Here is a 10,832-nt window from a genome sequence, read left to right on the forward strand (position 1 = left end):
AATCTTTTAACAGTTGGATTTGTATAACGAGAACACTTTCTATTTGCGATATGATGGATCACATTCGTATGCAAATTATGGAAAGGATGAATACTTGCTATGAGATGACAATAAAATGTAGTAGTTGTCTATGTCCTAAAGCGAAAAAATTCTGCAAGCAAATTATAAGAAGGGAAGCACTCTTGAAGTCTCACATTTGATAGCTGAAATCTTTGAGGTATCATCTCAAAAATTAATAGAAGTTGATTTAGAACACAAAATATTGCACATGTTGTGCATGGGATGTGTTACGAATACCATGTACACATGTGTGTGCTGCTATTAACTTTATGTATAGAGATGTGTACAACTATTGTGATTGGTTCATAATGAATAAAGCTTTCACAAAAGTTACGAACCAATTGTCTTTTCTATTCTAAATTACGATAAGCCAAAGGTCACCGATGAAATAATTAACATACTTCCCCCAGAGACCACAACAATATGTAGAAGAAACAAGAATAGACATATCAACAACCGATCTGAGAATAGACGTCCAGTTAAATGCTCAAGATGTCATATTGAAGGACATAACCGAGCCACATGCACTGAACCTATCCAAGACTGATGTTTCCTAGCAGAATTCAAACTCTTTTGAACTGTTGTCTATTATATGTTACTATTGTCATTTTGGTTTGATATTTGTGTATTAAATATTACATATTAGATGTTTGTGTGACTTATTGGTATTAACAGTGACACATGTAAGCTTTATAATTTCAGATTCTATATTCAACTAAAGAAAAGCTCATGGAGTAATCACAAATGCAGATTTCATCATTGTCACCATGAGTCTAAAAAATTACAAAAGAATTCATCATATCCAGCATAGAGTTATGTTATATTGTCTAATACTTCTACTCAATAAATGGTACATCATTTATCCCCAAAATACAAAAGATATTCTAGATTATTTGCATCTAACTTCAGTCCCAGCTTCTTCAATTCTCAACCTTCACATGTAATTTGAGCAGCAAGTCTTATTCTTAATCTTTTAGACTCCCTTTCACAAGATTCAATATCCATCACCTCCTTTCCTTCTAAAATCCCTTTAATGTATAAATATGTGTGCATGCCACAACCGTACCTAGAAAGAAAAGAGGTAAAGTGACAGTCATATACAATTAACAAAAAACACAAACAAAACTATGTATCACAATTAATGCATAACTATCACATCAAATAAATAAGATGTCATAGAAAATGATTATGTATCAGATTAAATGTGTAAAAGTCATAGGAAATACAAAAACATCATAGATAACATCTAAGCATCACAGTAAAGTTATAAGGCTCACAGATAATAATAAATAGTCACAAATAATGAGTATATATCACAACCAGTATATAAATGTCACATAAAATGAGCAAATATCGCCAATAATGATTATGCATCGCAGATAAGGAACAAGTATCACAATAATTAATAAACTAATAAGTATCAGCAGTTTAGAAAAACTTACGAGCCTTTTCGTTTTCGACTAGGAATGACTTCATACTAGAATGCTCTGAATGTCGACACCTGGTCGAATTTACTTACCATCCTATCTCAAAATAGCTGGATTGTCACAACGTCTTTAGCCCATGTCTCATGGTCAGCAGAACTGTAATATCTACATTTTTTGCCCCAAATTAACATCAAGGACATGCCAGTGATTAGTGTGACATATTAGAATTAACAGAATGTCCCCGTCATCTATATGCTTCTTTATATACTTTCCATAAACATTTTTCTCATCCACTTTTAAAGGAGTTAGCAACCAAATCTTAAAAATAAAGACGAAGAAAGTCAAATAAGATATAAATGCAACATTACTTGTTCAAGCTTTATGATTGATATTACTCACACTAAAGTATGATATGATTATTGCAAATTTTTTTTCAGTTTCGCATTTTCTGGCAGCTTTAGCCATTTCTAAAGTCATGCAATCAACGCTTCAATAGTCTAACAATTACAAATGCAATAAATCGATGTATAAGTATAGAATTTGAATAACACCACAAGTTAAATAAAATATTACATCGTCCTTTAATCTTCCACCATGTAGCAGATGAAGCATATTATATCTATTTATACTATGGTTGTTGACCTTATAAACAGTCCTCTTTCTATATAATATGCACAACACAATCAATGTATAAGTATCACAGTAACTAATAAAAAATCACAAAAAATAACTATTTATCACAATCAACTGATAAGTGTCATAAGGAGTAAGATTATGTATCATAGACTATATGTAAATATCACAGGAAACAAGTAAAGGTAATAGAAAACCACTATATATCCTAACCAATATATTAGAGTCACATAGAATAAACAAGAATCACATAAAATTGCAAATATCTCATATGAAATTCATAAATAACTACCCGATACTTACTTGTCCACATTTAATGTCAGAAATTTTGAAGCCACTTGTTCACATTATCAGATAATAAGCTACATTCTGAACGGTGAAATTATGATAAAATCCATCTTCGATGACTCCCGGAGGTCTGATATCCAAGTTATTCGGAAAAAGAATACCCATAATCAACATCTCCAATAATTTCTTTTCTTCTTTAAATTTGTCTCTTCTCCATAAGTCTTCGATAGATATTCTCGTATCGGCATATGCAATTGCAAGTTCTTTCTCCTTTTCCTTCTCCCTCTTGTCGTTGTTATCTTCCACCATGACTTGAGCTTTCTTCACTTTAGTTTGTTTCTTAGGGATAATTGTTTTGAAAGGAGAATCCAAAGACTTGGGCTTCTTTGTTATTCTCTTGTTCTTTTCTCGTAACCCCTAAATAAATTCTTTCGATGTTTTATCAGTTTCCTTCCTCCTTTTCCTTTCCTTTTTCTTTTCAGTGGCTTCCATAGTTATTTTCACATCTACAAGCTACATAAAGATCACAAATAAATTGAATATATCATGAAATAAATATGATATTAATAGTTAAAAGTTACAAATAATGGCTACATATCATAGTTAATAAGTGTATGTCACAGAAAATAAGTAAACGTCATAAGAGATGAGCAAATGTCACAAACGAAAGTCATCTATCACAAATAATGAGCAAATGTCACAGGCAAAGTTTTTAAGTTACAGAAAGTAAGTAAGTGTCACAAGAGATAAGCAAATGTCATAAGAAAGAGTCATCTATCACAAATAATGAGGAAGTATCACAAAAAATATATAAATATCATAGGACATGCATATATCACAACTGATGGATATATGTCACAGAAAAGAGTTATGTTCACAGGTAATAAGTAAATGTCACGTCGTATAAGTCATTATCACAGGTAATATGTAAAAATCATAGGAAAGAAGTAATTATCACATGATTTATGTAAGTGTCATGGGAAATAAGTTAAAATCAGAGGAAATTGTTAGCTCTTCAACTTCTCATGAAATCTTTGCTCTTTCATCCTATTTTCTTCCATTTATTTTCCTTGGTCATTTTTTTCTCTGGCTCATATTTTCTCTCTACCTCTACCTCAGGCTGCATAAATGTCACAACTAAAATGAATATTTTAGAGAACAAACGAGTACATGAAATAGGAGAAAAATTCTTACCTCCTCATCTCCTCGACTCTCATTTTTCTCTCATTTTTATTTTCTCTATCTTGTTTTCGGTTGTGCGAACCTTTTTTCAATATCATCCTTAATAGCCTTCGGATCAATGCCGACTCTTATGAGTTCTTTCTTATAAGCTTCATTCAATATTTGACACCTTCTCATAAGCTTCATTCTACATTGACAATTAAATTTTAGTGAGAAAATGTCATATATAATAAGGTAATATATAAATGTCACATATAAGAAGCTTCATTCTACCATAAATATCACATAAGCACTTCATTTATCACAATCAACTGGTAAAAATCACAGGGAATAACTAATTGCCATAAATGACTATGTATCTGTAAAACCCTAAAATTTTAAATATTATGTGCAAAATAATAATAAATATATTATATGATAAAAATATAATATGTTTTAATGTTTGAGTATGATAGGAATTGATTTGAGAATAATTTAATGTATATTTATGAATATATGAGTGCAAATGCACAAAACATGCATGAAGAGAAATCTGGAAAAATAACCAATTAAGAGTTTATATATTTTACACACTAATGCAGTTTAAATCTAGAAAACTTAAAGATAGAGTTGTAGGTCTCTTCAACAGCTTTCCAATAAATCTTAAATCACCTCATTCCGAGGTCGGATGAGAAAGTTACAATCAAAATACCGAAGGTTATTTTCCTAGTCAGACTAGGTTTCCTGGTTCGGGTTAAACGGAATTATTTCGGGTTTGCATATATATATACATATATTTTCATGAAAATTATCATATTTTTATCAGAGTTTCAAACCTTAGCAGCCCCTCTTCCTCTCTCTCAAACCCTAGCCCTAAAGTTGAGATTTTGGGAGCGTCTTGTGAGGCGAGAAGCGAGGAAAAGGTGAGATCTACGACGTTTGGCGATGAGGAGTCATTTAACATCAGTTTCAGAGGCTTACACACGTGATAAGGAAAGATCATCTACATCCAAACCCATCCACATAGTGTTTAATGATTATAAAAGTATTTAATCAATATTTTTATACTTAAGGCTTAACCTAATATGAAAAAGATAAGATTTTTGATGATAAATCTTAACCCAATGCTAGATCATTAGCTTTTTCTAATTGTTTATGATAGTAACGTGATCATGATTATTAGGGGTGATTAAATTTTTATTTTTTTAACTTGATAATTATATTTAACTCGTGTGTTAACCCTAATTTGTTGTCTAATTGAATTATAAAGAGGTTTAGTTTTTGTTTTCATCATAGATTACACAAAACTGCTGCACGTGTATAACATTTAACTAAAAATTTAAGATATCATATAAACTCCAAACTGAACAAAACTAGTGTCAAATGAAAGCTATGTGAACCTATTTTCCAAAATGAAAAACCATTATAAGAAAGAGTTTTTATAGAGAAAGACATGCTCAATTTACTAATGATATATTCTGTAGAATACTGCAAATATGCTAATTTGAAATAATTAATATATTATGTGAATGTTTCTTTGAGTTTTCATGTTAATTAATCATGCTTAAACCCTAGGTTTGTGATACCTAAGTAAGATAAATATGTTTAAATGAATTTTATCTCTGTTCATGAGTAGTTTTTATCATGTGTTGATAATCACTTTGCATATGAGATAATTAAAGAAATTGTTTAATTAGGATGTTAAACCCTAATTTGGAAGATATAATCATTTAATTTGATGATTCAGATAATTCCTGTTGTATATGCCAAGTATAAAATCTCGTTTTAACGTCATGATATGTACAATTGACATAAGTACTATTTGTGCACGAAAGAATGTGTGTCTTGACAGAGTAGTCGACTACTAAGCTTAGTAGTCGGCTACTCGTGCCCAGTTGAGTAAAACAAAAATTGTGTGTTTGCAGAGTAGTCAACTAATATTCTTAATAGTCAACTACTGATACTGATATATGTTATTACAGAGTCTGGATGGACTCAGTGTAGTCAACTACTAAGTCTAGTAGTCGATTACTAAGGTTGTTGCCTAAATTTTTATTTTGCATCTGTTTGAGATATGTTTGCGGATTTCAAGCTGTACTTTTTTATACGTAAATTCACGAATAGTATAGTAGCACACACATGGGTATGTTGAAAGGAATTATGATGGGTTTTGACCCGATTACTTTAAGAAAGAGTTTAGTACATATTATACACACACCTTCCGGATATTGTTGATGAGCTTAGTTCAATACTACTGGGGTAGTGCGTCGATATTCTATTTGTACATTCCATTGAGTCAGGTTTGGATGCTTTATCTAGCAGTCTGTCTGCACGAGTGTGCGATGAGGCTTGTGAGCCGTACTTCTAAGATACTTATATGGTAGGTCGTTCTGTACTGATGTTAAGCGCTGAGATCGTGTTGAGACTAAATAACCGTGTATACTGATTAGGATACCTACAATGTAGTCTGTTGCACATGATAATGATAAGTATCAAAATCTTGCATGGAGTTGCATTAAGATAGTTAAATGATAGCCTGAGTCATTGGCGGATGCCAGTTATATTTTTGACTCACTGCAAATATATGATCCAGAGTACTTTGCATTTGAAAGTACACAGGATTTGTGTCGGTATTCATACTATCTTCCTAGTAACAGTAGAATATATTATGAATACGATATGTTAATGTCTTTACTTTCTTTTATTGCTTTTCTTTATTTTCTTAGTTGGGATCAATAATTAGCGATTCACAATTTGAGATATATGGTATATACATGAGAGTTTCCTTGTTTGGATTATTTCGCTCGACGTACCAGTCTCGTGTTATGGATTTCTAATTGTTGATTCCATTTAGATTGTTTATCCCTAGTTCGGTGTTAATATTTAGGCGTCTATAATTCGGGACATATGGTATATATATAAAGGTTTTCTTGTTTGGATTATTTTGCTCGACATACTACGTCTAGTATTGTAGGTGTCTAAATATTAATTCCATTAGATACGAGAAAAAATAATCTAGGTAAACTATGCTTAATAGATAGAGCCTCCACTCCATCTAACAGTCCTTCCCCTGGGGGCGGATGGAGGTGATCTTGCTATAGCGCTCTGATGCTCTTGTTGTTGCTCTTTATCTTCTAGTATTCTTTCAGGTAATTCGGAGTATCGGAGAATCGTAGGATGACGGAGTTCTTTCATAGTCGTTGTCACATGAGATTTATTAGAGGCTCCATCGTAGTTTTATATTTTTGTTCAGACCTTAGAGTTTATTTCATAGTGTAAAGACAGTGTGCCTTAGTACGATTTTCAGTTGTTTCTTGTCAAGACATATTTATTTATTTTGGATATCAGATGTATTCCAGGTTGTTCATTAAGACATGATTTATTTATGAGATACTTCTTTCTATATCATGTTTATTGTAGTTATTTCCTTTCTTTTGCATGTTTTGTACCTGCACTTTATTTTGATTCTGCTAAAGGATATTGATGTGATTAGTAAAATTTGTTGTTGTACAGTGTGGGTGCATGGTAGGTTTAACATCTCTGGGTTTATCTTGGACTGCAACCATGTGTGAAAACAGGGATGTTACAGTATCACAGTCTACATGTAAATGTCACAGAAAATAGGTAAAGGTCACAAAATACCACCTATTATCACGGCCAACATTTAAGAATCACATGGAATAAACAAAAATCAAATAAAAAGACTATTATCACTATCAACATGTAAATGTCACAGATAATTGTTAGAAAAAAGAGCACGGAATACGAACAAGATAATCATACTTAAGGAATAAACATTATATGATAAAAAATAAACTTATCTCACCTATGTAATAGTGGGTTGACTTCCTTCCTCTTTTTTAACTTTTTTGTTAAAAGAGCTTTTCAGAGTCTGATTTCTCCTCTCTTTTAGGCTTCCTACTTGTAGGCTCTTGATTGATCTCCTCATGAATATACCGCAACATATCTTGCTCAGATAAGATGTGGATTGCAGCTTCTGACTTCTTCATAATTGTCGAACTTTGTAATGAACCCATTTTCTTACCTTTCAAAGTCTAATTAGTTATTGGTGGCTTCAAATCTTTGACTCTAATATATTCTTTGATATTCGTGTCTCATAGTACCATAGCTTCAAAAAAGTAACAATCAATCAATCAAGTCAGTTTACTAATATTTCATATCACTAAACATAACTATCACAGATTAAAACTAAATGCAACAGTCCACTCATAAATGTCACATATCAGTAATATAAGTCACAGGTAAAAGATAAATATCACAAATGAGAGACAAAAGTCATATTTTAACTACAAGTATCACAAATAACAACATAATTAACTTTTTACTCACCGATAGTAAGGAAGCATAGCCATTTAAGTATGTCAGTCCCTTTGTAGCTATCTTCCCAGCTTTTAGTGAATCCCACACTTCATTGTATATGACAGTCACCCATGGGAAATTATCTACTACATCTATATGAGTCATATACTTGAACATATGTCATGTTACATTCATTCTTACAGTTGGAGTCTATATCATTTTAAGTTGGTAAAGGCTTTGAAGCATCACAAAATCATGTATATCAAATTTCTTTTTGGACCTAACCAATTTCTCTAATAAGTGTTCAAGATATTCTTAGCCACTTTTGTAAGGATTTTGTTTCTTCTTATTGAAGTAGGTACTCCAAATTCTATTAGTCGTATCACGACTGGGTTCTAATTTCTCCCCTTCATCCTTGAACCAAGTTTGCTTTTGCACCTAATTCATGTCAATGTATACGCTTGTGTTTTCCCTGTTTGATTATCCTTGAAAAAGAACTTCCTAGTAGCAAAATCAAGGTGATTAATGAGTAGTATGATTGTTGCTCTGTCTGATGGAATTGCTCCAAAACTGATATAATTTTTAAAATTTGAGGATGCACAAGCATTTTTATGATCGGGCCTCATTCATGGAACAATTTTTTCCATGACTTCACAATAACTTCATATATTAGCGCATATTCTTATATCGCCCTTACTGCAAAACACAAGAGAATATAACATGCAAATTACTTGTGCATCATTATGAGACCCAAAGAAGATTAAAACCGAGATTGCAAATAAATAACTGCAATTGTAAGTAAATGATTTTGTTTGAATATCGCCATAAATTCACTCAATACACCATGGCAAACAAAAAAGTGAACAAAAGTGGATAGATTCACTCAATTCTACAATGGGTTCAGAATTGATACTTACAAGTCATCCTTTATTATTGTTGATCCAGATGATAAACTTGATTTCGCTATGCTATATTTTCTCCAAAAACCGAGGGTTTAGAATTGAGTGTTTGGTTCAATTGATCTTTGAGAGCCGAGGCTGCAAACGAAGAGCTTGAGGTCGATGGGCTCTTCCTTGATTTCGCCGAAGGGGTGAAGACGAAGACAAAGTGAAGACAAAGAGGGAGTAATCGCTTCTTTTACCTCATCGTAGGGATCAAAGACAAAGACGGGCGAAGACGAAGAGCTTGTGGTCGGCAGTCGGTGGGGTTCTCGTCAGTAGCGTCAGAGTGGGATCTTAAGAAGAAGAGGGGAGAGCTTAGAGAAATAGGAGTTGCAGGGGATTATGAGAAATGTGCATAAACAGAAAAACTGTATTTTAGTTTTTAAATGGGAAAGGTATTTTGAGAAGTTTCTTAGTGGGTTGTGGGCTTATACACCCTTGGGGTGGTAGTACAAAATTATCCATATAAGAGAGGGGAAGTATGATACTTTTTGTTCGGGAGGAGGATGCATAAGTTTATTTTTTGAAGTTGCTACAAGCAATTTTCCTTTTTTTAAGAAGAGTTTAATGGAACAATGCAAAATTAAGCAAGAAATAAGAGCCAGAAAATAGAGAGGCCTAAGCTAAAATGTGGAGAAGAAACAAAGGAAATGCAAGACCGATGAGAAAGGGAGTTAGTTAGATATAAGTCCCTCAAATCTTTAACAAATACATATTATTCCGTCAAAGCTTTTAAATGCTTCTAACCGGTTCTGAGATTTTAGGGGCCCTGTGCGAAAAGTAAACACAGGCTCTTCTCTATATACAAAATATCAATAATTTTCAATTTGAATCCCTAAAATGCTAGGGAAAAAATATTACTGATCAGACATTAAAATATTACCTGATTTTTTTACATCTGGATAGTCTTTAACATACTTTTCAAGTGCTATTGTCCATTCTTCATCTCTTCGGTCACCTGAATAAAATGTTACTGATTAGATAAATGCATGTAATCTCATCTTAATAAAGCTTTCCAATAGAACAAATAGTCCACAATAAGAAATACTTGCATATTATGTTCCTTTTGTATCTGTGCTTACCTTCATAAGAGACATCAAAGCCTTTAGCATCAAAAAGTATCATCGAAAAATTGTCCTCCTTGCATTTTTAGCTGCAAAATCATTAATTAAGCCTTTAACATTAATTTTATCTATAAAATCATTTTCAATAGATATCAAAGCTAGCCCATTTAGTCTTTCTTGTGACATGGTCAATCTCAGATAAGATTTTAATAATTTTAATTTTGAAAAACTTCTTTCTGCAGATGCGATTGTAACAGGTATAGTCAATAATATTCTATAAGCAATACATGTATTTGGAAAACAATTTTGTATTTTTAAGAAATTCAGTATATCAATAGTCATCTTTGTTTCTTTTAGTAAAATATTTCGTAAGATTTTTAGTTCTCCAAATAAATCTTTCCCATCAAGATCAGAAAATGTTTTATATTTTAGAACAATTTCAAGATTATCACAACATGCTTTCAAATTATTATCATCTAATGAATTTAACTTTTCTGAACCAAACAAAAATCCAAAAATATCTTCATATGCTTTATATTGCTCAAACCTTTTCTTTAGTGAACCAATAGCTTGATCTACAATATACAAAAAATAATTGATTCTAAAAGATTCTTCAGCTGATTGTGTTGTATCCTCATTAACATTCTCATCAAATTGTCCTTTTCTACGGATTTGACGTTTTACTTGAAATACAGAATCAATTTCCATTTCAGTTGTAATTTTTTTAGCAATTGTCATAGCTTGTGTGAGCGCAACTTCTCCATAATCCTCAAAAAACCTAATCAATCCTTTTACTTGATCTATAGCAATATCTATAAGCATGTCTTTAGATTGTAAAAATTTGCTAATTAAGTTAACAGCAAACAATATATCATACCAAATAATCATACTTAATAAAAATTCAAAATTTCCAATTACATGTGTTGCTAAAGAATCTG

At 31.8% G+C, this 10,832-nt stretch overlaps 1 long non-coding RNA gene across 2 annotated transcripts; it reads right to left on the bottom strand.

Moving 5' to 3' along the window:
- On the bottom strand, positions 812 to 9,189 carry LOC109837683. Of its 2 annotated transcripts, none has more exons than XR_002246394.1 (5): positions 8,807 to 9,189; positions 7,396 to 7,698; positions 3,603 to 3,777; positions 2,424 to 2,921; positions 812 to 1,126 (listed from the first exon to the last, which is right to left on the bottom strand). It is a non-coding gene; the product is annotated as an uncharacterized LOC109837683 (long non-coding RNA). The 2 variants fall into 2 exon arrangements; XR_002246393.1 differs by having other exon boundaries at positions 1,503 to 2,921.

The sequence above is a fragment of the Asparagus officinalis genome, chromosome 4 (genome assembly GCF_001876935.1).
Source record: "Asparagus officinalis chromosome 4, Aspof.V1, whole genome shotgun sequence".
Classification (NCBI taxonomy): Eukaryota; Viridiplantae; Streptophyta; class Magnoliopsida; order Asparagales; family Asparagaceae; genus Asparagus; species Asparagus officinalis.